This window comes from Platalea leucorodia, assembly GCF_965183815.1.
Source record: "Platalea leucorodia genome assembly, chromosome: 4".
NCBI lineage: Eukaryota > Metazoa > Chordata > Aves > Pelecaniformes > Threskiornithidae > Platalea > Platalea leucorodia.
This window is the reverse complement of record NC_138826.1, coordinates 11,224,743-11,252,702: the sequence shown is the minus strand read 5'-3', so window position 1 is coordinate 11,252,702 and position 27,960 is coordinate 11,224,743. Positions and strand designations below refer to the sequence as shown.

Below are 27,960 nucleotides of genomic sequence, written 5' to 3'. Positions count from 1 at the left end.
CTCAAGGAATGACTGGCAGAACATCACAATCAATACGTAAATTATAACTTAAGTATTGTCTGAGTGGAAAATAATCGTTCATTTAAGACAGCTTCTAGTAATGTGGGTAGTAACATGAAAAGCAATATAATCTCCTATCCATGGAATTTTTGAATGCAGTTTATCTCATGTGCACTTCATTTCCTAGTCTCTGTGATTTCTTTTCCATTGCACTTAGATTCTTCTTGGCTTTTGTATAAATCGGTTATAAATACTAAATTTTTCAAGTAATGGATGCAAACTAACAAGATTCCCTTGTCTAGGGGCTTCTGCTACAGTTATCAGTCCTTTTTTGTGACTAGAATTTGCACTGAATAGATTTACATAGAGACAAAACTGTTCCCTTTAAAATCCTGAAAAAGTTCAAAGGGATTGCAAAGTGTAGGAAAATGCTATGTTAATTGGCAGCAGCTCAATTCCTCCAGGGTAGGGAGAAAGAAATAACTGTTGGCAGTATTTTCCATTCACTGGAGAACTGTGAATTTTCTCGGGTTGCTGGCAGCAGTTTATTCCTTCAGGGGAGGGGAGTCAATGTTTATACCTGCAGCCAGGAAATACAGCTGACTGTCACTTCTCTGTGCTTCTGCCAAGTTGAGAATTCGCACAAAAATGTATTAGTTAGAAGATGGTTGCAATTTTGTAAAGTTTGAGGAATGTTAGGATAAAAAGACTTGCATCGAAATTTTGAGATGATCTGATGCTGTTCTGCTGTAGGAAGTGCATATGGCCCTACTGGCTAAACACTGGCTTCCAAGAGAGAGCAATTTCTGGACCAGTTGTGAATGCTGTTTATCTTCTCAGATGTGGGAGAATTCACTTTCAGCATATGATGGCCTATTTCTCTATATAGGCAGTAGGGGGGAATTGGCACTTCCATATTCCCAGGCAATAGGGAATGGGAAGAGTTCAGAACCGGACACCCTTTATGGAAGAGAAACATGCATGTGTGGAAGAAATGCATCAGAGCACTAGGAGTTACGTGATTGAAAGAACGTAAGTTTGTGCTCAGGGTGAAGGAGCAAAAAGAATGTGAGAAAGAGGAAGGAACAGATCATAATAATGGGAAAAAAACAATGGCCCAAAACCCAAGGATGGCATTCAGCAGAAGATCAAGGAAAGAAAGTAGAGTGAAGGATGGAGCAAAGTACTGAAAGAAAACAACAACTATGCTTGGAAAAATCTCAGTTATATAGAAAACAGTGTTGCTACAACTAAATTCCCTACATAATTCCAGTTTCTAAGTACTAACATTTTTCTAAGTTTGTATGTGAGGGTTTGAGAATCTTTTTGGATTATTCTCCAGTTAATAGCAACTTGTTGGAAACTATATAACAAAATGAGTCAGTTTTGAGTTCAAAGAGGGAAGAGGAGGAAGGAAAGGAAATGTTATTTTGACACTAAAAACTGCAGGGCCGCTGAAGGTAGGAAGTTGAGAGTATTTGCTGAAATGAAAGTGCTTTTGACGGTTCTGCCTGAATGTTGTCCTGAATGAGTTGTGACCTGTTTGACTGTAAGCAAAGCATATAAAGTAAGAGCTTTAGCAGGCCTTTAGGGAAAGCAGATCTAAGTACTTTTAAAATGAATTCGCTTTTATAGGTGAAGGGAAATTCTTAACTGGGAATGATACTGGCAGTTCCGGGTTAGGATCAGCTTACAGGTTTGCTGCTCAAAGTTCTCGGCTCTTCCAAAAGGCACGCAGATGTGAGCTTGCAAAGTTAAGTAGTGTTCTTTCTAAACGGAGCTGGAATCTCAGCTGGATCCCAATGTATTCGGCTTGGCCTTTCTTCTTGTGTGAAGCAGCGTGTGCACTGAGGAGAGGACATTTCTCAATTGTCTCGAAGCGTGTGTTTCATTTTAAAGAAATAATCTCTGTGAAAAGAATTGCAAAAAATATATACCTCAGTCTTTTTCAATAAGTTCTATATTTCAAACATGAAGTGAACGCAGAACTGGGACTGGTAGTTTTCTTTTATATTCACCAATTTATATTTGATCTTGTGGTTCTTTGCATGTCTTATAGCATCTTGAAAATTTGCCCTCACCCAAGCAGTTATGGAAAACAGCAGCATAGCAACATACTTAAAAGTTAGCAGACGGAAACATGAAGTATGTGGACTGTCCACAAGGATGAACAACATCAGGGTTTATTTGTGACATGTAATATCTAATTAGTGAGTTTATTTGGTCTTGGGCAATATGTGTAAAAATGACAAAACACTGGACCATCACGTCGATATTATTTACGACATACTGCGTCATCTTAATGAATATTTAGTGTTTTTTTTCCTGTATACTTTACTATGCCAGAAGTATATTCTGAAAAACATGAATTTGAGCTTAGTTGAGCTGGTCTTTGAAAAGTTACTTCAAACATGGCTTGTTCGTCTCTAACTTTCTAATCAAATAGGAACAAGTTGCAAATAGGAGATTTATTTCCCCTCATTGCTAAGCCTTGTTATCTTGAGTCATGCCGCAGTTAGTTATCGGTGCTCTGCAGTCCAGAGGCGTGTGTGGAGGCAATGACGTCTACCCCATGCACCGTATTGCACACAGGGAGTTGGTAACCCATTAATTGCATTAAATCATATCTGAGGAGAAAAAGCCACCTTGTTCCATCTTGGCCCTCCCTCTTGGAGAGGAACAGTGGGAATGAAAAAAAGAATAGCTCAATTTTGTCATTAAAAGTAAACAGATAGCATAGCACTGTGCATATGGATGGGGAAAATTACCAAAGCATATATTGCACCTCAGCTTAAGGCAGCAGTGGTTTCTGATGCTTGCCTCAGTGCTGTGCAGTCTTCCATGGGGAGCAGGTGCCTGGGGAGAAATACAGGAATAGGGCAAGCATAAAGTGATACTTCTTTGCAAAAAAGCCATATACACCTCAAAAGGCTAAGTTTCAGGCTTGCTTACTGTGTGTGATAAACGTGTCAAAACAGAGTAAAACTGTTTGTTAAACCTTATGTTGTCTTTTTGAACTTGCAGGTGTAAATCTTGGGTTTATGATCTTATTTTCAATAGAGTATACCAGTACTGCATTTTTATAGCGGGGTGCCATTCCTGTTAGCTCTCAAAAGCTGTAGTCCCAAACCTGCGGTGGCTCTGGAGCTCCTGCACGGACCAGACTTGCTGGGTTGCAAAGACTGTAGTAATGGCTCTATCGTGTGGCCCGAAGTGGAGTTGCAGACCACGTATTTGTGCTTTCTGGGTTGATTAAGGTCTTGGGACCACCTACGAAGGAGTTCCTGAAATGTAAAACGATCTTCCTACCAGCAGGTTTTTTTCCTGCACCTGCCAGTGCACCATTATGTAGTTTAATCTTGTAAATATTTTGGTTTCGACTATTTCAGATGTAGAATGTCCATGGTGACTGCCTGCATGAAGTGAGTTCTGAATGCAAAAAAAGCCTTATATTTTGTTGTAGTCTTTTAAGTACATGGACTATAGGTATTGTTTATTTTTTCAAATAAAGCATTTTTTTGTTAACTGTTACCTGAAAATAGCCAGTGATCTTTAAATAGTGGGGACATGCAGTGGTAAAGGGCTTTCCAGGTTTTCTAAAAATACTTTGACGTGAATCTGTCCCGGTTCATGTGAAACTGTAACTATATAAACTTAGCAATGTGTGGCTATCTGCTAGCATTAGTATTCACCCCAAGGGTTCCATGTACTGGCTCAATGTCAGGGCACTATAAAAAAGAAAAAAAAAAAAAGCAGGACATTTTCCTGAAAAGCTTACAGCTGAAGTATGAGGCATTCAAATAGATGGGGAAATACAAAAATCCAGTAAGGCCATATTACACAGTAATATTCCTATTAGAAAAATGAGTACTACACAATCAGAGCTGAAAGCGGAATGGGTATATTCAACAAGACAAATAGCCATCAAATAAAAGAGGAGGCATAGGGACTGTTCCTATTCTGTCATGGCAGCACAGAGGCAAATTTTACAGGTAGCATTTGTTATCAATCCAAGAGACAGTACTCATTCCTTTTTAAAGACTCAGATGAGGGTGGTGAAACACTGGAACGGGTTTCCCAGAGAGGTGGTAGATGCCCCATCCTTGGGAACATTCCAGGCCAGGCTGGATGGGGCTCTGAGCAACCTGATCTGGTTGAAGATGTCCCTGCCCATTGCAGGGGGGTTGGACTAGATGGCCTTTAAAGGTCCCTTCCATCCCAAAGCATTCTGTGATTTTGTGGTTCGGTACTGATTTTGGTTATTCTGACCTTCAACTTAAAAGCAAGAAAAAAAGAGGGGGAGAAACCATAGATGTATAGATAGATACATTGTACAAAATTTGACTAAACATTTAAACATTTTTGACATTTAACAGTAACTTCAGTCAATAGTGAAGATATATATTCACATTTCATACATCCTACAGGTTCTGTTTAAGATAATTGTTAAAATGGCAACTACTGTTAAGCTTTAAAAACATTTAAGGAGATAAACAATGGAATTTCATTTGATAAAGTTAGCTCTTTTGTGTGACTCTGAAGTACCACCTGAGTCCAGAAGCTCATCTGAACAACTGCTACAGCTGTGTCTGTTATATTTTGGCTGCTTTTTGCAAATATTGCTACCCTTATTTCAGGTTCAGTCACCTACCCAGATAAATATTCATATGGCTGTAAGCTTAATGAACAACATTTGTCAAATGACAAGTTAATGGCCTGTATCTTTACGGCCAGAGTCTTCCCTAGCTTTCCAGTTTGAGCTAAAAGTTTAGAGACTTAACTGTTGCCGCTGGATTATTTTGATTTATAAAGCAAAGCATTATTGCTTTATAGTTACAGAATCAGAAACTGTGTGTGGGACAGATGTGTATATCTTCATAGTTGCATCCCAACAATGTTGTTAAAAACAGGGAACCCACCATGTGTACGCATTATGTATGCATGTGCGCCCTGCACGGGCAGGCACGCACGCCTGTAGTGAAAATCTGATCTTGTTGACAAATTTGAAACTTTTGAAATCAGATTAGTTTTCGCTATGTGAGTAGGACAGCTCTTTTGAAGAGGGCTGTGGAGCATTTGTTTTAATGCGCACAAGATTGAACTGATTAAGTTTTAGAAGAAGGAATTTGAAATACCTGGCTATGTACTCTGACAATCTTAATTTTGAGAAAGCATTTTGTGAACAAAAGTTCCTTCACTGTGCCATTTTTGTAGATACTGTTGCCTTCTTGAGATAAGTAATCAGTCCTCTGCACTATACTCAAACTGCTCTATACAGAGGCACTGTTTTTTTTTCCTCTGTTCCTTTTCTAATAACTTCCGATACGGTATTTGTCTGCTTGGCTGCTGCTGAACATTAGGCCAACTCCTTTTCTATAGAGGAAAATTCCAAATTGTCTTCAGTTTGTTTTTACTTGTGTCCCCACCTTGGAGGGTTTGTGGTGGAAGAAGGTGGAGGCATTTGACATTTTGCAATGACTTTATTTATAATACTGCTATTTTAAACGGGGAATGTTTTTTTTTGTAACATTCAAGGCCTAAACTGTGTTTTTGATGAAAGATTAAGAGGTGGTATAACTTGGATCCCCTTTAGAAAACTTACTCTAATTTGTTTACCTCTTAAGAATTTTTTTATAGGTTTATGTGGAAGTATGGAGAAAGAAGGAAATTTATTTCACCATGGAATTTACTAGCGATTACATGCTTTTCCGTAGAGGAAAGTGTGAAAGATGGGAGTTAACATGCTTAATTTGTAATTAACCTAAGGGTTATGATTGTCTTAACTGAGATTCCTGAGAGGCCAGACCAGTGAAGCACACCTTACCTCCTGGGTTTTATTATTCTGTAGGTATTGCTGACAAAGAATCCTCCCATGTTTGACCAGTAAGATGCATCTCATAACACAATGTGTGAGGAGATAATATGCCGGGTGAGGGCAACCAAGCAGCAAATTTTTAATGTCAATAAAATTAATTCCTTAACGAGATTCTTCTCTCAACTGACTTCACCTTGATACTCGTAGGAAATTCTGTGTCTCTCTCGCCGGTGATGTTGCTCATCTGTTAGCACGTAGGAGTAAGACTGGTGAGTTTTGTGGCATGCTGTTTGTTGGTCCTTCAGCAAGTCAGTGACTGTGGAAATAATGAACGTGATTTTAAGAAAAACCAGTTTGTGGAGCACTAGACTTGGCTGAGTGATTACAAATAAAGGTGCTTTCAGGAAGCGATTTGGCCAGTCTGATAATTCTTGTGTCTGGCTGGGGGCTGTGAATGAAAGGCATGTTGACTCATACAGTGCACTGTAAGCATTCATGCCTCTTTCTTTCCTTTCTCCCTTCACACACAAAATGTTTCTGTATTAAATGAAGCTAAAAAGTGGTCTATGGCAGAATGAAATCCTTCTGTAAAATATGTTTTAAGGCATATAATAGAAATTCAGCATGACATCAGCTCTGCCTTTTTCACTAAACATGCTTTCTCACCTGGCAGTCTTTAGACATGTCTGGATGCCAGCTCTCATCAGCCTTTCCCAGGTAGAGAACTGTCATTTCTCTATTTACCATGTTCTTATGTTAAAACTTCTACTTCTCAAAGTAGTAGAATTAAATGTCTGCTGGTCTTCCAAGCAGATAGTGGAAGAAGCCATGTCCACTCAGAATTACTTATAGCCAGCTGGTAAGTGAAGTGACTTCGTATACAGAAGGGGAATGCTGTTTTTTGAGGGGCAGAAGGAGCAAGGCTTTGCTGTTTCCCACTTTCTCAGTGATTTCTTATTTTAGTCAAGTGATAATCCCCTACCTGTCATGGAAAAATAAGCAAGCTGTCATTGTCCTGCTTTTGATAGCAGCAGTAATAAAGGTTCTGCAGTTGGAACATAGGTGTGGGATGCGATGACGAATAAAGCAGAACAGAGCCTATCTCATTCTCCTTTCATTATATTGCTCACCTGCACTCACATAAGTAGAAGTTTGATTTGGTTTCTATCATGAGTTAGAAACATAAAGATTTCAAGAAAAAACAGCAGACAAGCTGAGCAAAAAACCCCATCATTTTAACATGCTTGCTCTTCAGACTAGAACTGCACTCTCAGGTTCCTTAACATGTTATTACTCTTTTTTTTTTTCCAGCTAGAGCGAGGCTAATTTGTGTTTGACTGAAAAATAGGGAGAGACATGTGCTACTGATAAAGCAAAAAACCAGGGAGAAGGTACCGGTTTGACACTGGAAGGATTAATTATAGCCCTTTTCAGATTTCTTGATTTGTTTGTTCAAGGAATGACACTAGATGGCACTGTTTGTTTGCAAAGCAAGTCCTCTTTTCTTCCCCCCCCCCCCCCCCCCCCCCCCCCTTTTCCCTGTTTCTTTTTTTCTTTTTTTGCTTTGGTAGTAACTGAAATTACTGTTTCATGAATAAAATATTTCTGGTGGGATTTGCATTTCTATATTGGCTGAAGATACTGTGTTGAATGTTTTATTAACCAGCCCAGTGCAACTGTCAGCCTATTAAAGAGATCCAATGGACCCTGTTTAGCTAAATAAACTAAATAAATCCAATTCGTCAAATTGTGTTCCTGGCTGTTTATTTTCCATTCTTTTGATGTACAGTTTATTTTAAGTTAAAGCCACATAGTTTTAAAAATTAATGTGAAAATAGAATTTAGTGTTTGAAACATGAGGAGACTAATTGCCATGGGCAAAAATAGCTTTCCTTTATGGTAAAGTTGCTGTCTGGTAAATGGTGAAGTTTTTATTAGTGACTGATTAACTGTCCCATGTCAAAAAATAGTTTGGCAAATGAGTGGTTAATGGCTTTTTTTGCCTGCTTGCTGCGTTCTGTTGCTTTCATGAAATGCAACTTGAAATATAAGCACTGCTGTTAAAAGTAGCTATTTCCACCCAACTTCAAGAGGTTTGTGCTTCATCTTGATATTTTCTCAATCAGAATTCAAGGGGAAATTTTTATATGATGATTACATATTTAAATGGTTGTTGAAATTCCGATTGCATCATAGGCAGATATTAGAGCATAAAAAAATCTCTTTGCGTAACTGAATATATTGTATGTCTGGTTGTCAAACAGCTGTCAAACATTACAAATAGTAGCATTCATTATATTCTGCTAGTACAAATAATATTTTAGTTACCTTGGTTTTTGCTGAAAACCTTTGCCATGGAATAGCAGGAGACAGGCTATAAATTTATGGTAATGTTATTGGCATAGTAAGAATTCTTCTGTGCCAGTTAAAAATTCCTGTAAATACAAATATATTCTAGATCTGTTAATAAGTGAAATGAAGAAACAGTGATGGATGTATTCTGTCTTTCTTTCTGATGCTTTCCGTAGCACTGCTTTAGTAATGTTATGTGTTAACTTTTGCGTGTTTTACAAGAAATTGAAGTTGCCAAGTATCATGTTTTGCATAGTTTTATTTTTATAATCTCAGGTTTCCAAAAGTGGAATACTGAAATTTAGTGCAATAGAAACACAATTTGGTTGAATTCTGGTTTTAGCTTTTTTCTCAAGAAATCTACTATAATGGATTAAAAAGTCTTTGTGAAGAGCTAACGTGTTAGTATGAATTCGATAGTGTCAGGGATTCTTAAGGAAAATCATTCAATCAGCTCATTTAATCTTTTTTTCTTACAAATTACGGTTGAATTTAACCAAAATTGTGAATTTTGCTGCTGCCCCTGCCCCAAACTCTAACCCAAGAACAAAGTAGGTATTTATGCAGATGTTTTCAGTGTTGGGTAGAGTGCTATTTCCTTGTGTAGGTAGACATTCATTTGTTCTGAAAAATATTAAATTTCTTAAACATTTACATTTTAATATTTACAAGTTGAAAATATTTTAAAATGCTGTTTAATAACTAAGATACATAATGTTAGCGTGTTTTCTCTCTGATAAAACCTTCCCATTTTGTGCTCTAAGCAGGTTCTTTTTAACATACCAGTGGTAAACACAGAAGGAACTTTATGGAACTGACTCTAGTGCAGGTAAAAGGAGATAGACTTTTACAGCAGTGGAGATGTCTTGTTTCAGGCATAAGACTTGGTGTGGAAGAAATATAAAGCAAAAAATGCAGCTGTAAGTGTAGTAGAATGGTTGTTGGTTTTTTGTTTCCTTCTTGTAATATTCTTTACTATGTTAAGCATATGGAAGAAGTGTGAATATCTCTGTTCTTTTGTTTGGTAACTTTTTATTTGTATTCTGCAATCATTTAGTAGTCAGTCCCAAGTACAGTCAGCTTCCCTTAAAGCTGCTGTAGAAACCACAAAAAAAGTGGCCCTTGGCTACAAAATCTGTTTAAACTTGCTGTTCTTACTCAGTTGGGGAGGAAATCGCTGCAAAGGCTAGAGGATCTATAAGCTGTACATTTGACAATTTGATGCTTGTATACGTTTATAATAAGTGAATCAAATACAGCGCCTCTCTTACTTTTCATCTGCTTTTTATAAACCGCCTTTAGGGTGCCAGTGCTAGGAAAATACGCCTTTTCCAATATTTTAAAAGTACTACAGAGGTTTCACTCGTAAAAGAGCTGATCAATGAAAATTAGAGTAGAAATATAAAGAACAGATAGTGAAAAGGAATATAGCAAGTGGCTTCTGGGATCAGTAGTAGAACAGAGTAATTTTCCCTGATATAGTGACATTTAACCATTTCTGATGGGTTTAATGAAAAAAGGTTTTTGCTAACTAAGTATTTGGTGTCTGGTGCATAAGAAAAAGAAATTGGGGAGCGTGTGTGGGGGCTCTGCATGTTTCCGACTGAGTGGCATTTGTACTTACTTTCTGAATCCCCACAACTTTCCGACATGTCCTTACTTTGTTTTTTTTGTTTTCAGAGAAGGTAAGACTAGAATGAGTAAGGGTAGTGTTTGCCAACTTACCCTCCTGGTCAGCGTGCAAACATGTTAGGCAGGCTTTTGGAAGACACAGAATTGCAGTTGCAGACTTTGTACCTGTTCACTAAAGACTTAAATGTGAATTCTGGCAAGTCAAAGGAAAGGCTTGTATTGTGTTTGGTGGGTCTTGGCTTGGACCTTAGCTAGAAAATGCCTCTGCATTACGAAGATAGCACCTTCCTTTCCACCGATTCATGAGTAGAAGCCTTTGAGCTGTTATTAAATCTAACTGTAACCTTTGCTAGGGCGTATCACCAACCAGGAAAAGAGTGGTATTTAATATTTGATTTAAGAGAGAATAATGACATTAATATCAAACCAAATTCTCTTATTTCAAAATTTGAAAAGTAACTTCTTAAATCCATAATGATGGTTGGTATTTTGAGACACACAACATTTTGACACACTTGATCCCTATTTTGTAGAGTACCAGGCACAAAAGGGTTTCTCGTCCATGAGTACAGCTCTTTGGCACTGTGGTAGTGAGTATTAAATAAATAGAACTGTGCAAAGAACGGAGTTGTTATGTAGATGTGTTTCTTGTGATTGTTTTTGTTTGTTTTGTTTAAGAAATATAGGTTAGTTTCAATATTATGGATTGTTCCATTAGCAACTGTCTTTGAAACTGCAGGTTTTCATTTTTTATAATTTCTAGCATCCTTAAAAAATGACTGAGAACTATTAATCTGCGATTAATGTGGTTTGGAGTAAAACTAATAATGCTAAGAAGGGGTCTTAATTATAGTTATAGGAATTGTTTTTATTAAAAAAAAGTTTGATTTGTAATGACTGCATTTTTGTATTGTTTTGTAATTTGATGCTATTAATACCGCTAAGTGACCATGTGATTTCTTCTTCTTTCTGCCCAGTCTTCAGGAGAAATCAGACTCCCTGGTTGAGTTGTGTGAGCTTCCCACAAAGTTAGTTCAGTCAACTAAATCAAGGTAAAAAGTTACAGAAAGGTCAGGATTAAGTTAGGGGTTGCTAACCTGAATCTCTTTCCCAGCCTTTTTAAGCCCTTAGTGCTCCTTTTGTCTTTTCCTTGCCTTCTGTCATGTTGTCCTCCTGTTAGATCTTTATTTCAGTTGAAGGCACGTGGGCTGCATCTTTCTTCTGACCCATACTTGGAGTCAGGTTCAAACATGTTATTAAGGTCCCCTTTTTCCATTCATGAGCTGCATGTCCAGCATTCAGCAATGCAGATCGGTGGCTCAGCACTTGTGCCCTGTCAAGATCTTGGTTTAAAATGCGTGAATTTTAGAATGAGCATAAGGAAAATATGCTCCTCTCCCTCCCCATTTTCACTTTTCTTTTTCTGCTTCTCTTTCTGGGACAAACTTTAAAAGTTTTCACTTTTAATTTGTACCTAAAAATACACTGTTGCTAAGGTTATCTGCTGAGTTGCCTTCTCTTATAATATAGGACCAGATTTGTATGTTTTTAAAAATGTCTTAGCTGAGGACTTTTCTCCCACCTGGGGCTTCACGTACAGTGGTGGTGTATGGTTTGGCAGTACTGTGATTTTGAAGTGACCTCCCCAGTTTTCCTCACTTACTGCATGTGAGTATGAATAGAATTGCTTTTTGAGGAAAATGAACTGGAAACCCCATTTCAGGTGTGCACCAAACAGAAACAGAAACAGACAGAAATAAGGGTCTGAACCAAAGACTAGTGTTTCAGACAGCTTTGAACCATGTTAAAGTGAGGACATGTGGTCTAAGAACTGGGCTAAATCTAATCTGCGATAAAACCTGTAATCATGTACACTGCAGAAACAATAGTGGAATAACTCCAAGATGCTACCTGTTCTGATGTATTTAAATGTATCCTTTTGGAGCAAGACTATCTTTTGAGGTCCTCCCTTCCTTTGTGGAAGATTTGGGCCCTTTAGAAATTTCTGTTCCCCTTCTTATACTGTATTTCAAATAAAGGAAACCAGGGTGCATGCTTCTATAGCCTGAAATCTGGTTATTAGTAAATTTGGACTACTTTCATTTTTGGAAATTTTCTTTTCAATGAGTTCGATTAGTATGTAAAGATCACGTATGGTGGATCATGTGTCAATTCTTTCACCTACGTGTCATTTGAACAGAAAAACAAAGCCTCTGTTTTCCATCATATCCAATGCACTTTCAAGATCTTCAGCATTAAATTTCTGATATCAACAAAGGATTAGTGGCTGATACTTATGATATTCCATATCTGGGTCCCCAACTGTACTCACCGCATTTGTGATTTTGATGCAAAAGTGACATGAATTAGTAAAATTCCTGTTATCTAAGCAACAGGAAATCCAAATCAGGTCTTGGAGGACACGTTCAGCATGTCTGGTGTATTCTAAGAAATCACTATCCTTATCCCTGCCAGGTAAGTTTTATAGAATAGTTAAGAGGCTGTGGCATGCAATACTTCTGGATGTCCATAGTATCAAATCCTAGTGTCAGCTTGGCTGTATAATAACAAAATTCTTCTCCTTGTCTTATGCTGAGGTGTAGAGTAGGACTTACTGAAGAAAGGAAAAGCCTCTTCCAGCAAGGAGAGATGCTGTCAATGAACAGTCCATTCCCTATTTCCCCCCTGCCTTTAAACTATTCGGTGCTACTGGCTGTAATTTTGCCTGGGTTTGGCTCGGGCAGGAGTGTTTGAACTAGTCTATACAATGGAGTTTATCCTTGCATTCAGATAAATAAGTTCGTTGGTTTTTTTTTCCCCCTATGGAGCAAACTATTGCAATCTGGCTGGAACGACTCACCAATGAGGAGTTTTGCTGTGTAGTGGTGGGAGGGATGAAATTCCTGAAATGAGGCTGTGCTGCCCTCTATTACATTTTTTGAGGAAGCATCTAGAAAGAAGTGAGAATAGGTTGTCCTCCTGACATTATAAACAAAGAAAGTGGACCTATGACAGTAGTATTCCTCTTGAGGGAACTGAATCAAGCATCTTTTGCAGAAAGTGGAAACAAATGTATTGCTTTGCTCAACTTCAGAGTTGTATTCAAAGTTTCTTGTGCCTTATATTTTAACTTTCATGCAGGCTTAGTATATTTTAGATTAGAAGAAGAAATCTTTGGTCTGTGTTTAAATACCGGTGAACATATGTGTGTTGTTGTGTTTTTTTTTTTAACATTTAACAAAGCCCTTTCCCCTGCCCAAAACAGTCAAATGGAATTAAAATTCTCCAAGAATTACAGTCTGTCTGTAAACTTCACTGTTGGACACATCATTTGAAAAATAGCCATATGAAGAAAAATGTGTGATGCACTTATTGACAGAGAAAAGCCAATAAATCCAATTTGATTCAGGAAGCTGAGAAATATTTTAATAACTTTTTGACATTTTCCTGTACTCCTTATTTACCTTATCAATAGTTATGGTGACATATGATTGTCAACTTGTTATATTAAACCAAACTAATAAATTAAACATGTTGTGTTTATACCTGATGAAAGCTGACGTTTTGGAAAGGTGTTAAAATATACTGACAGGTCTTGTTCATAAAATCCTTTGGTATAAATATGTAGATGACATCTTTAGATATTGTTTGTACATAGGCTGATAGGCAGGAAACGTTGACAACGTAACAAATGCAAATGTCAACCCCACAATTTAACCTTTCTGTGTAGGAAAAGATGTTAGTTTTAAGTTACATGTATCTTTTAACTTTATTTTCAAAGTTTTTTTTGAGCCTGTTATCATTGCTGTTTCATGTGCCAGTGAAAGTAACGCTGCAATAAGAAAGATTTGCACTTAAGAGCTTTTCTCGGTGGTGTTCCTACTTAAATGACTACAGCTAAGAGGGTGTTTTTTCTTCTGATTCTTTTTATTTTTCATGTTTGCTTATTACCTTCTCAATCTCTCTGCAATATCACCTGTTCTTTCCTGACTTGCCAATGGTTCAGGGCTTGTAAGTGTGACTCGAGGGCAGTAAAACAGTAAAACTATTTTAAAAATGTTAGAGCATTTTATTGTAACAACAGACATAAGGCCTTGGCTTTAACCCAGATCAGGGTTGCTTCATATGCAGAATATTTCTGACTTGACCCTGGTCTCCTCCGTGGTGACGTAAATCCACTACGTGTTATCCGCTTGACTTTTTTGCTGCATCCTCTGCAAGCTGCAGTTGATATCAAATCTTGCAAAAGTTATGCCCAGTTTCGGGTGGTCAGGGCTCCGAGGGCACCAATGGCCCTTAACGGCCCTGAGCAGTCTCCCCTACCCGCCCAGGCCCCATTTCAGGGCCGTTGGTCCCTGCTTCAGGGATGCCATGGGATGCTGCTCTCCAGCTCCCCATGGCCCTGCCCGGCCGTGATCCTTGCTGAGCTGGACCTCGATAAAATGCTGGCCTGAACAGTGTTGGGACCTGTGGTGCTCTGCCAGACGTCCCAAGGGACCTGTAAGTTCCCTGTCCTCGGTCTTTCTGACTTTTAAAACTACTTGATCCAAACTGCTCAAGTAATGCTTTTCTATCACGCACGTAGGCACGTCTGCCTGTGGTCTGGTGTGTGGGCAAGCAACGCCGGGTCTTTGTGTACCAACATGGAGGACTGCTGGTGGGATTTCGTGGTGCTGACTTAGAGCACACATTGAAATATCAAGTATCTTGCACTGCCTTCAAAATGGGAATGTCCATTTTGATCCTGATAGCTGCGAGCAGAGTTCCTGCTGAAGCCTGTAGCCTGTCTGAATTATGTCTCTCAATTTCCCATTTTAGTCTTGTGAGGGGCTTTAAGAAGGAAAACCTGCTGCACTTTCACACTGTCCTCTTTCTGTCACCCAGGCTTTTCACTCTGTATTTTGGCGACCAATTTCACAACTAAGATGAACTTTTCCATGATGTTCTTGCTGCTGCTTCATGTAAGTCTTCCTTTATCAGAGTTGAAAATGCACTGGTAGGTTGGAAATATGTTCCATTGGAACACATTTGGTAGATTGGAAATGTGAAGTATTTCATGATGTTTCACACAACTCTCATGTTGGTATCTCCAAGAACAAGGGAATGGTTTGAATATTGACTCTGTAACAGCTAAGGATGTATCTGTGAATCTCATCAAGGAGAATCCACCCTTTCCTCACACCTCATCAAATGTCCTGTACTCTGTGTGTCAGACAGAGAGGTTAAGCAGAAGTTTGGGAAGGGGAGGTTGGTGTTAATTGGTTTGTGGTGCTGGACTGTTGGAGTTAAAGCTGTTGCTGTTGTGGCAGGAGTTACAATTTGCTAAATTTTAGTAGTGGTAGAGGAAGTTACTACTGGTTTTGTTGTTTTTCCCTTGTTGTAAATGAGTTAAAGGATGTCCACAGTCACAACTGGACCTCTGTTATAAATAAAAACAAAAAGGTACCAACAGTTTTGGTGTTCTCAAAGTGCCTACAGAGGTAGTTAATGAAAGTCAAAGTAATGGGAGGTTGGTGCAGGCTTATAAAATTTTATAGATTCGGAAGGCTTCAGGTGTATTAAAAATAACTCTTTCCCAGAATAATTAACTACTTCAACGTGGTATTGAATCAATCAGCCAATTAGCGCAGTCCTGTTTTGTATCGTGGAAACTTTGGTAGCACATTAATGAACACCAAGCTTTCGAGCAGAGATATTTCTGCAGTTAGACTGACTTATGTATTACTTAAAGGTAGCTCTCAAGAGCATTTTTCAGCTGTATATTGTTTTCTTTTTGTTAGTTAGATGGACAGATTTGGGATGTACATCTGTGATACTGCATAATTGACAGAAAACCCTCTGGTATTTGACTGCCCAAAGAACATGAAAGGTATACTTTACTTTGCAACAATCATATTCTGTCAGATGGGTGCATTGACTTTCTGAAACAGTCAGAGAAAATTGATAAGACTTAATGTAAATGAAACTGTTTCATTTGATACTTACCTCATGTTACCTCCCTGTGATACCAAGCAGTTCCCAGTCACGCAGTAAGCGTGTTTTGCATGGTTCTTATTCCAGATCTTTCCCTGGGGAATTCACTGGAAGCTGTGGGACAAAGCTCTTTCATGTGCCTTTTAACCACCATTGACTTAGTTTCCTGAGTTATCTAACTAGGTGGCTTCATTTAATCCACTTCCTTTATGCAGACTATAAATTGCTGCCTTGTATCAGTAGAATTGACCTTTTTTTTTCTGAAGAAAAAAAAAAAAAAAAAAAAAAAAAAAAAACAAACCAAAACCAACAAACAAACCAAACCCCAAACCTTTAGTTTCTAAACTGTCATTTGGGAACATAGTTTTGAGATTCCCAATAACTCTGGCAGGGCCTGGGCAGCATAGCTGCAGTGTACTTTTGGAAATTGCCATTAATTAGCATTCTGATTCTTTAGCTTTATTTAGCGGCTTTTCTGTTCAGTGTAATGCCAGCTCTCTTTTTCTTCCCCTAGGTTTTTTTGTTGTTGTGCATTTCCTGCTTAACAGAATGTTTGTTTAAGTAGATATAAGTGCAATGAATTTCCTGAAAGTTACTCATTGGGGAAATTGAAATGAAATTTTAAAATATCATTAGGAATGCAAACAATAAATTCTTTCATTTGCTGTAGGCGTCTTTAGGTTGGAATGACTAGAAAAGGTTCTGGTTAATTAGAAGTAATTTGTTAGAAACCTGAATCCTTTTTTTTTTTATTTCCTAGATTAAAACTCAGTTCCCAGCTGGATGCTTATAAGTGCAGGAAATGTAATTGTGAGATGATTAATTGCAAAAAGATGGGTAATTGGAGTTCATATGATATGTCAAATATGGCTAAACCGAAAGGTTTTCTGCATGTTGGAAAGAGATTGGCTGAAGTCTAGATTGCAGAATATTGAGCAAGGAGTGTTTTTAGAGATTAATAATCACAGATTGCTGCAAAAGGACTGGGCAGAGCTTGGCTGTAAAGAGCTAACCCCTCCCAGCCCTTTCCTATTACTTAGGGTTTTAATTAGCATGGTTTTGGTTTTGTCCTCTTCCCTTTATTGCTGTTATGTGAATTGGAGATTGGGAAGCACAGTAAACATCATACATCTAACACCAATGCTTAGAGACAAAGGTATCTCCTCCTCTCCACTAGGAAAGGCTCAGCCTACTGTAGGATAACAGCTGAACAGTCCTAGTGGACTTGTGAATTTATGTCTCTTGTGTTATTCCCTCCCCGGTGTCTTGCCTCACAATCAGCATGTTTTTTTTCTATAGATTTTTGTTTTCAATGTTTGTAAAACTTGCTTTGAGTCCCTTTTTGCATTTTTTTTAACTGTACTCTAATATTAATTTAAAAGGTGATACATACAGTATAAACAGCCTCAGTGGCGTTTTGCTTTCATTATCCCTCATAGATGTTTAGCAAAACAGTGCCTGGTGTTTTAAATTACTTCTGCTTTACTTTAAAATGGGAACTTAAGTTTCAATAGCCTATTGTTCTGTTAGCTACTACGATGCACTTTGAAACTCACAGTGTTATTATATTCACTGTATTTTGGAATCATATAAAATATTTGTTTGCCCCCCCCCCCCCCATAAACTTCATCTCCCGATAAGGAGTTTCTAACCCTTGGAAATACTGCTTTACAAATTCAGCTAATGACCCAAATACAGCTTGTTTGTTGTGTATGAGTTGTATTAAAATAACGTACTGTATGTGTATTGTCATTAATGATATGCTCATTTTGATAATGGAGCTGCAGTCTCTTAGTATGTAGTCCTTGGGGAGATGCTGCATTTTTTTAACTAAGTATTGTTCTGGCTCCTTTCCTTGATTGGCCCAGAAATAGCAATCAGCTGGGGAGCAGGATGACATGCCTCTTAGCGATCCCTTTTATCTTTGAGATGAGTATCAACATTGTATGCTTCCTAATGGAAGTGTAATTTAATGAAATCTATTGGGTAAACATACTTCAGATGTTCAAAGGAGGTGACAAAATTTTTGCTGGCAGCCAGGACCTGGCTGGTTTCCAGCTTGCCTTTAGCTGCTATGCATATAGCATTGAGAGAGGCACTTAAAATAGGAACACAAAGTGTTGTTTCTATTGTGTTTTGGGTTGTGGATTTTTTTTCCTCTGTTTTATTTTCCTTAATTTTATTTTTGTGGTGTTTGTACTAGTGCCCTCTGACTTCTAGGCTTTCCTAGTAAAATGCTGCGTGAAGTCAGGTTTCCCCTCTCCCCCCAAAACGTAGATAGCGGTGTTAAACTCGGGGGAGATCGTTGGCACAGAACATGCTGCATATTGGGGAAAGGGGGTGTGTGGGGGCAAGTAATCGACGCTGCTGTTAGTCAGTAGCTCTGTGAAGGCCTAAGCTCCTCTGTAGACTGATAAAATTAAACATCCTGTTTTAAAGATTGTGGCAGAGTGCTTTGGTTTTATCAATAATAATTGCTGATGCAGAACTGCCCTTTATGAGGTTTTGTAACAGATGGCTGGGAGTGGAAGGAAAGCTGCTCAGACTTCCACCTCCTCAGCTAGAAACAAGATTGCTAAAAGGAGACAGTTGTCCCTCTTACCAGTGCTCCCTCCTCATTATGGAGCATAGTGATTCCCCCCGCTACACTTTGTGGTAGCAAACTTGGCAGAAAGACTGGAAGATTGTATCAGCAATGTTGTCCCTTTAAGTGGATGTTTAACTGGGCAGCTGATGGATCTTATTGCTCAGATCCTAATGGTTTGGTAAACTGTAGGAAAGTGTTTGAGAGGAAATACATTAGCGTTTAGACACATTTGAAGGTAATCAATGTGTCTTTGAAACATGGGGTTTTCTTCTTTACATGTGAGGTCTAGGGCGGGTAGTTTTTCCTTAAAGACTTCCACAGTGGGCAGAATTGGGGGACAAAGAACATGCCCAGAAAAATAAAAGTATGTCATCTGCCTTTTGCTGTTCTTTCAGGTACTGGTGGCTAAATCGGAGCTTTTCATTGTGGCCCAGTTTATTTCCTGCTTGATCCCATAAAGAAGTCTCATTCCCAAGCTTACAGTGTCACTCTTCTAGGAATGTGTGACATGATATATTTGATCATTGTGGTTTTACTGCGGTAACAAGTGAGTTCTTTGGACCAGAGGAAGTCATGGTCTGCCAACAGGGAACTTGGTCCAAATGTTCCAACTTTGGGTACAAAGGGAAGGGTTAAACAACTGACTCTTTTTGTAGTGTTGGTAAGCTTGTGTTCCATGTGGGGACAGTAACTAAGGATCAAAATGAAATAAGATGTAAAATGGAGTGAAACATATTGCCTGTTTACAAATAATGGAACAAAATGTGAAAGATTGAGGAAGAAAATTCAGGATACGTCAACATACCTGCTATTTCTATAACCGTAGGCTATAATGATGATACAAAATAAATTGTAGTTGTATTGAACTGCCTTCATTCAAAGTGTCTTTGATTCCTCAGCCAAACTACATGTTACTTTAATGCTTTCTAATGATATCCAAAGGTTGTGCAAGACTCAGGTATATACTTCTTTATGTGTGTGTGGATGCACGTACAGTGTCGTGCTGTGTATGGAATACACTGATGCCAGCTTAGCTTGTGGCAGCTGTGGGATGGTTAAAACTATATATACTTTAAGACTATTTAATATATAAACACATTTTATTTAATTTTGCTTCTAGAGACTAGTGAGGAGAGGCAGGAAATGGACAAAATTACAGGCAGCAGCAAAGTTTACGACTTTATATGTTGTGAACTCAAAATAATTAAAAGGTTCACCAGGCTTTAAACTCAACAAAACTAATTCAGCAATGGGTCAGACAAAAATATTTTCCAAAATAAAAAGTTTGGCAGAATTGTGAAATGTCCTGGCTTTAGATCTGCTTCTTTGAAACTGTCCTTCATGTGAAGTCCTTTAAAGTGAAAGGTTTCTCTACACCTTTTGTGGACCAGTTAGCATTGTAAATTGGTATCTCAGTGACCGCTTCAATGAAAACACCTTGAAGTGATATCTTATTATCTGAATATAATTTTTTCATTCTGTAATGCTTTCTTTAGGTACAAGTAAATGCAGTGGTATAGCATTTGGAGTGGTTGTTTTGTATAACCTATGTGGATGTGCATGCAGCTTTTAAAGTCAGGTTTCAGGAAAACCATGCTACAGCTTGAGTATAGAAATACCAAATCTGCAATGATGTGATCGGACTTACTGTATGTGTTCTATTGTGAAGTTAGGCTTGAAGGAAGCCAAGCATTGCATCTTTTAGTTTGGTTCCCCTTCACCTAATTATCACTTGAGAGTCCAAGGGAAGGGAACTAACTGCTGTAGGTTGGTGAGATAGTATTTATTAGCTTCATATCCCCTCTTTGCATTTAGGGGAAGATGCTGACTTCAAGCTTTTTTCATCTTGATGTTTTTCTGAGTTTCTCTTCCACCAAGGACATAATTAGATTGTAGTCTGCTTTCTGTCTCTTTTCCTTCATTTTATTCCTCCTGATCTGTTTCCTCCCTTATGGCAGTCCACACCGCAGCTGCTTCATGCCCCAGTGCAGAAGATTAAGCCACTTCTGAGGCCACCATCAAAAACTGCTTTCTCACTAGGTCTGTAGGAAGATGCGGAAGCGTTACCTCTGACTACTGCCGTTGCCATCTTTATAATCTTTTTTTCCCCATTGTCAAGCCATCGTTTGTAGCCGCTGTAAGCTTTTACCTGCGGAAGCTTAAAAGATATAGGTTGAGATTTTTTCAGAAAGGACCCTGCAGAAGTCAGTGCTCAATCCTCAATGGCTTTCAAAGCTAGGCAGCTTAGACTTCTTAAAAATTCTAGTCTTATGTCTTTTCAGGTGGGATTTTCAGATTCTCATAAGTAACCTGTAAAAGGAAGTTACGTTGAAACCTGTACCTCATTTCATGGTTCAGGAGGGCTTGTTTTTTTCAGATTATATAAGTGCTTTTGAAATTTCATCCTTTGACAAGATCTTGTCTCAAGAAAAGTGTTTCAGTCTTATCAAGGTAGCGTTTCAACAGCTGTGAATTCAGAAGGAATCACTTGCCATTTGGAGAACTTCACTGACATATTTTCTTTCATGTGATATTCCAGTATGGTTGAGCACCCAATATATCCAGAGGCCTTTTGGGTTGGTGGGCCTACTAGCTAAAGTAATAAAACTAGAAACTTATAGCAGAGCTAATCCTTAAGTCATTGGAGAAAGGGGCAGGAGTTACCTCAAAGATTTTGAAGTGTTGGATGTTTCAAAGAATGAGAAATGCAAGCAAGTCTGTAGTGTTACCTCGAGAAAGTCTTTGGGAAGTGATCATCTTTTTCTGGGCATGATTCAAGATGACTCTGCAATCTAGGAAGCTGTTTGTCCTTACACAGCTCTTACTGAAAAAAAACCCAACACCAAAGACCCACCTCTTATTCCACCTTTACTAAAGGGAATGAATTTTCCTATTTAAAAATGATATGGGGTAGACAGATGACAAGATTGAAGTGGAACTGAAATTATAGCCGAGGGAAAGATACAATAATAGAATACATCATGGTGAATAATATTATAGATACTGGAGGTGATTCAGTCAGTGAAGTTCTTGTAAAATTTTCATATAGGAATGTATTGATAAAGTTGAGAGAGCTGGGATATCTTAGAAAATCAACACAGTAGTACATCACATTTGAAACCTCTATCAAACACTTAACATAGTAGTTAGAACCATACTTACTACACCATACTTACTACGCTACTAGTGGCTGTATTAGGTGGACCAAAAACCCATATAGCCTCATGTTGTTTCTCTGTAAGTAAGAGATCACTGGAGAAGAGCACAGGGGTAAGGCAGATGTTTATTGGTGCTATCCGTACGTTCTTCCAGCCTGTTCAATTGTGACTGAAAGATTCCTGAGTCAGGAGTGGTGTCTCCAACCTGGGGCTGTATCATCAGAACAGGAATTAGTTATCAGAGTTGTGGCTCAGGAGATAAGGATCAGAGGAAGAGAAAACATCAGAGGAGAACTTCTGCAGAGGGTGAGTCACCTGTGTTTTTACCCAGACTCAGAAAGTGGTGAGAACAAGGCAACAGGATGGAAATGTGTAAATGGTGTCTTTTGCTCCTTTTTCCATGAATGTTTTGCTTGGAGGTGGCTAGGTCTGTAATGGTCATTGCTCCAGGGGAGTGAAAGTGTAAGATCTGAACTGAAGACCTGTGGTGGCAAAAAGTATCAGGGCTGGGTCTGAAGGTGGAGAAGGGGATGGTTCTGCCATGAGCAGCCTCATGCTTTGGACCTGTTCCCAGATTCCCTGTGAAGCTTAGGAAGGAGCAGGGATGCAGAGTGCTTGGAAACTGATAGTGCAGCAAATAAGACTATGTAATTTTGGTTCACATTAAGATTCCTTCGCTTTGTTTAATTTGTTTCATCCTATGTAATTGGACTATTATTTTGTGGGTAGAAGTAGGTGTTTCTGTAGTAGTGTTAGTAGTAAAGCTTCCTGTCTAATAAGTTGTCAGGGTTCTGAAGTTATATAGTGTTTTCTACATTGTATGGATTTTTGGTTTTTGTGTCTTAAGGCTATTATCTACTTAGATTTGAGCAGATGTTTGGAATTATACAAATGAGAATATCTGTATCCAAAGATGTAATCTTAGGAAATACTTCATTACGATTGTAACTTGCACTTCTGTTTACTCTGCAAGTGTGTGGTTTTTATGCGTATGAGTGCCATTTATTCTCTGTCTGGATAAACTTTTCATTTTGGGCTCTAAGATATCAGATGTAGGGCTTCCATAAAGATCGTAAGAAGTGCAATTAATCATTTATCTGCTAGGTGTCAGCAAAGGTTCTCTTTAAGATAAATAAATTAAAAATTATATGCATTTATACACTAGATCTTGAGGCTGTGTGGCTCAAATCTGTTTGGAGGCTGAAAAGGAATTTCTAAGGATATATTCAGGGAAATAAATACTGCTCAGTGTCTAGAAGATACAGCTGCACTTCATAACCCTTCATTTAATTAATTCACTCCATTGCATTTTTCTTGATGTATGCATCTTTGAACCTCTCTTTAATTAAGCAAAATTAACAAGTTTACTGTGTATGGAGAAGATTTCATAGATTTCCATTCAGTAAAGGTTTTCAAAAAAATTAAATTACTGTAGCATAAGAGAGAAGACACTTTCATAGATTAGTTCAAAAATAGGTAATAAAGGGTAAGAAGAAATGGTCAATTTTCACAGGGGAGGAAACTCATCAGTGGTGTCCCACAGCTTCCTATTTGTGTTGTTCAACATATTTGTAGATGGTCTTAATACAAAGAGGAAAGAGTTGACAAAGTTACTGGTGATGCTAAAATAAGCAAGATAGTAAAAGGGAAAGCTAAATGAGTTATTTCAGAAGTATCTTGGGGTAGTGAGTGATTGAGCATTAAATTCACAGATGAAGCTCATTGTTGATAATTATAAAGTGATGCACCTGGCAGAAAAAACAATTCTGACTTTTTATTCCCAGTGATGGGGAAGTGTTATTGTTTGGTAAAAATATAATATAAAGTCCAAACTCAATTGTGGCCAGAAAAGAAAATCAGACTTTAGGAATTACTAGGAAAAGAATAGAGATTGAGACAAATCATTCCTCTACCTACATATGTTTATGACTCTTCAGTGCTTTGTGTGATTATGATTCCCTGTTCCCCAAAAGTGCAGTAAAACTAGAACATAGTTCTACCATTGATAATGAAAGCTCTGGAGCAGCTCAGTGCAAAGAACTGGGTAAGGGATAGAAATTCTTCAGCTAGGAGAAGAGGGAAGGGATATATATAGAGATGATTATATAAATTGAGTGGCATATAGAGGTCAGTGTCAAGCAGTTATTCACCATTGCTCATAATATGCATCAGGTGGCATTAATTTACTGAATAAGCATCAGGTGGCATTAATTTACTGAATAAGAGATTAAAAAGCAAGAGAGAGTTTTTCTGCAGAAGGCATTATTAAACCATCTAAGTCATTGCTACAGAACATTGTGGAAGCCAGAAGATTACTTGGTTTCAAGAAGCACTTATGAATTCAAGGAAGAAATACCTTTGGCCTTTTTAAAACAGAAGAGACAGAGTATCAGAGTTGGGAAGTACCTGATCTGTAGACCACCACAAGGTGAGTGAGCGAAGAGAGGATACCAGACAGGGGTCATGCACTTTTACTCCTCTGGGCATCTAATATTGGTTCTTATTGGATACTCCACATTAGACTTGATAGACCTTTGATCTGAATGAGTATGGCCAGTCAGCTCTATAAATTGTATTTTTTCCTGACCACATGTGACAGAAGAGGGTGCAGTTACTTGTACAGGATTTCACCCAGGTTAGGTATAAACAGGGTAAGTAAGTGTCTGGACTTTCTGGCTCCAGGAACGGTGAATTTTTTGCTTGGATGAGTAGTGGTCATTATTCCAAACTAAAAACTTGGGATCATAACAGGCATGTGTTGGTTTGTTTGGGTTGATAGATCAATATATTTAGCTTCAGCCTATGCAGAAAATAAATAAGACTTCTTTTGTTCTAGAGTGATCACTAGTTCTCAAAACAGTATAAATTAAATGGGGAAAACACTGCAAATACTTATTTGGGAATATAAACAAATTTCATCTGTTTCCACACCTCTGTCTCATTCACTTTATAGAAACATTCTTAAGAAAAGCTCTGTAAATGGAGATATTTTAAAGTTTGTACACTTTGGATTTATATGCCTACTTAAAGATAATGCAAATATAGGCTGTACTTTTATGTGGTATTGGTTATACATAACTCATCCAGCTGGAGATCAGATTGTTACCATATGACCTTTGTTTTTAAAATGTAGCACTTAAAATATATACGACAACCAACTAGCGAACTATCTGGAAATGAAAACGTTGTGTTGAAAGACTTCCTTTAGAATTCTTTTTTTTTACCAGTTTGCAGAAGTTTGAACAGAAAACCCCAGTTAGAGAAACAGATATACACTTCTTACGCATTATATAAAGTTTCATGTTTGTCATTAAATATTATAGACAAATTGAGAATTTGTACTACCCATTGTGATAGTAATCATTAGTGTTCTTTACTTACATCTAAGATTTTTGAAAGTGCTCTGTTAGAAGTGCAACTTTTTTTTGTCTGAAGTAGTATTTAGTAGACTGTTGAGTGCGACAATTCCGTTCACTCAGACTGGTAAATTTTTTAATATAACTATGTAACTGCGCAGTAAGCCTAGTATTTGCCCCTTAGCTCTTGTATTAATGAGAAACAGTGTTGTCTAATATTACTGTGTTACTTGTAGTACAGTAGAGCTTGAATAACTCCCTCAGGCTTAGTGGTCATACTGTGGCAGATGCTTTAAAGTCAGAAAGATGTCCTCTGTGCACAAAGCACTGAAGTATCTGACCTTTGCATTGGCTTTGCTAGTGAAGAATCTACCCACTTTGGTGGTATCAGCTTTATGCAACACCACAATTGTTTTACTTGTTTTAAAATAAGCCAATATTTTATTTTCCTATGTTATGCTCCTAATAATTAAATTTAAAACTTTAAAGCTGAAATACTTGATCTTTAGACTTTTTAGCCGTGTTCCTGTATTAATTGCTGTGTCAAAGAGTGTATTGATGCAGCCGCATAGCTTGTGTGCATATATTCCGTGCTCATTCAATAGGAAAATATGATAGGAATGCTGTCTCTGTGCAGTGAGAAAAGTTTGATATTTTCCCCAAATCAAGTCTCATTAGGAAGAACTTCAGCCATTGAGATTTGAAGGGGTTTGTTTTGTTAAGTTCTATTATGCCAGGGAAGTAACTTTCTTACATTTTCTATTTTAAAAATAATCAGTTGATCAATCACTTTCCATCTCCCAATCCCATGGGATTTCCTTCCATGCCAGTTTTTGAAAACCGAAGTTGAAAGATGCAGGTAGATTTTGTTTACCTATGCTTCAGCTTCTGAATTCCACATGAAAGGGTCATAGTCCCACAAAGAAGGTATTAAAACTTCAGCTCTCGGCAGAACGGTATTTTTCCCAGTACAGGAAAAAAAGACAATGACCAGAGGAAGCAAGTGGCTGTGTGCTTCTGTACATTGAATAACTTCTATCAATACAGTTCATATATTCTTCCACAGCTTTTAATCTAAAGAAATATTAGGGTTTTTTTTAAATTCATGTCTTGATTGCAAATCAGGCAGGTATTGATTGAATAGCAAATAATCACCATCACCAGAATAATTGTAAACCAATTTTGTAACAACGTGAAAAAATTTTGCACTGCCAAATGTCTTATTTAATATCACAGGAAATAATGAAGTCTTCACTCAGAATTACATTAGTTTTGCTGGTTTTCACCTTCCATTTACTAAGCAGGACTTGAATGACGTAAGTATATATCTGTGCAGGTATATTGTTTGTAATATGTATGTTATCTTTCATTTTGCTCTTTAAATACGTAGTTCCCTTTCTAGACTTGCTCTCTGATGTGGTCAGATGTGATGTGCCCCATACAAGCAGGGGCAAGGGCCGGCATCGCATCTGTCTGCTGGCCGTCATGCTAATTTCTCAAAATGTCTGTAAGACTTGGAGAGCAAAGGAAAAGAGTGGAACAGTGGAGGAGACCATCTTACATTTACACTTACTCCTGTAAGGTATGGAATATGACCATCAAGATTTTAGATTAATCATGGTCACATTCAACAAAAAACATCTTGATTGTATGGTACTAGGGCCAAGGCTAAGATGCTGAGTACCTGTAACTGCTCAAGGCTCAATCAAAACTGTTTATCATCACTCTATATTTTTAAAAAGTAAATATGAGTGTGGCATGGCTGCTCTGTTTCTACAAAGCTAGGTTGTCACCATTTTTGTTACTATTAATTACTTGACTAATGCCTTATATTTATACCATTTATATGCAAATTATTTAATTAAGATAGAGGTTGAGCTATGGGCCCTTAGTGTTCTACTGCTCTTTCTTTTGTTCTGATTCCTCAAACTGAAACAGTTCCAGGCGGTGAACGCATAGTCACAATCTTCTTTCATGCCCTGTACCAAAAGAATGACATGTTATTCAGTGTTAGCATTCATAAACCTGAAAGTAGAAGTTGGAGTGCCAGTGACCTTACAGCACAACGTCTCATTCTGTGTAGCCCAAAGTGGAAGAAGGAGAATCTTGAGTTGTGTTGTAAAGATTGAAGGTGCTGTCCTGGGGTTGAATAGCTCATAGAAAGAATTAATGGCATTGCTTTATACAAGATTCCCTTTTCCATGTTCCTGTAAGGTCATCCATATCTTAATGTGCTTTAAAAAAATCAATGATAATATTTTGCTGTGGTGAAGATCTGGTTTGGTTTATGTGAGAAGTCTCTAGACTTAGAAATGTTTTGAAAAAAATGTGGTAATGGGACAACTGAAATTTCCTTGAAGGTCTTGATAAGTTTGGAAGCTTTCATTAAAAGATGCTTCCGATCATTGAAAAGAAAACAAAAACCTGATGAAGAGGCATAGAAAAAGGTAAATGTTGGTCTCCAGTCCAAATAAGTGGAGGTGGGGAAAAAAACTCTTGGAATCTCAGACTCATAACCAAGGTGCATGGTGACAAGAGAACTCTCTTACCATTAAAAAGGGCACACTGTATTGATCAGGATTTCTGGTTTTTGAGCTAATAGAAGACAGTACCACATGCTTCTGCAGAAGGAGCAGTCTTACCAGAGCACTACCCTTTGAGAGTCAACCAGGCAATGTGACATGTCATTCTTTTTAAGGGCTGAGGAGTCTATGAGACTGAGAGATAACCACTGAAAGATGCTGAATGAAGATGAGTGAATTGCAAACATCATATGAGGAGCACTTAGGGGAAAAGGCAGAAAATCACTTTTTTGAAGAAATTCTCAACTGCATTCAGCAAACTGAATCGAACTGATGCAGATTTGCAGTTCCTTACCTTGCTTTTGTGATGATTTGGATTAAATACGGGGTAAAAGCTCACGCAGCAAGTATACAAAGCAGACTTATAAGTTAACATAAAACAATTTATTTAGAAAAATTCTTCCTGTTGGCAAACATGGAGAGGTCAGATTATATATTCTTATCACTCTTGAGGATTTTAACTCCTTGACCATGTGGAAATAGCTTAGGGGCCATGTGGTTTCTT

The 27,960-nt window shown here is 37.9% G+C and overlaps 1 protein-coding gene across 2 annotated transcripts in view; it reads left to right on the top strand.

Moving 5' to 3' along the window:
* Nucleotides 1-27,960, top strand: part of VTI1A (vesicle transport through interaction with t-SNAREs 1A) — a 274,146-nt gene that overhangs the window by 13,974 nt on the left and 232,212 nt on the right. The window lies entirely within an intron of this gene.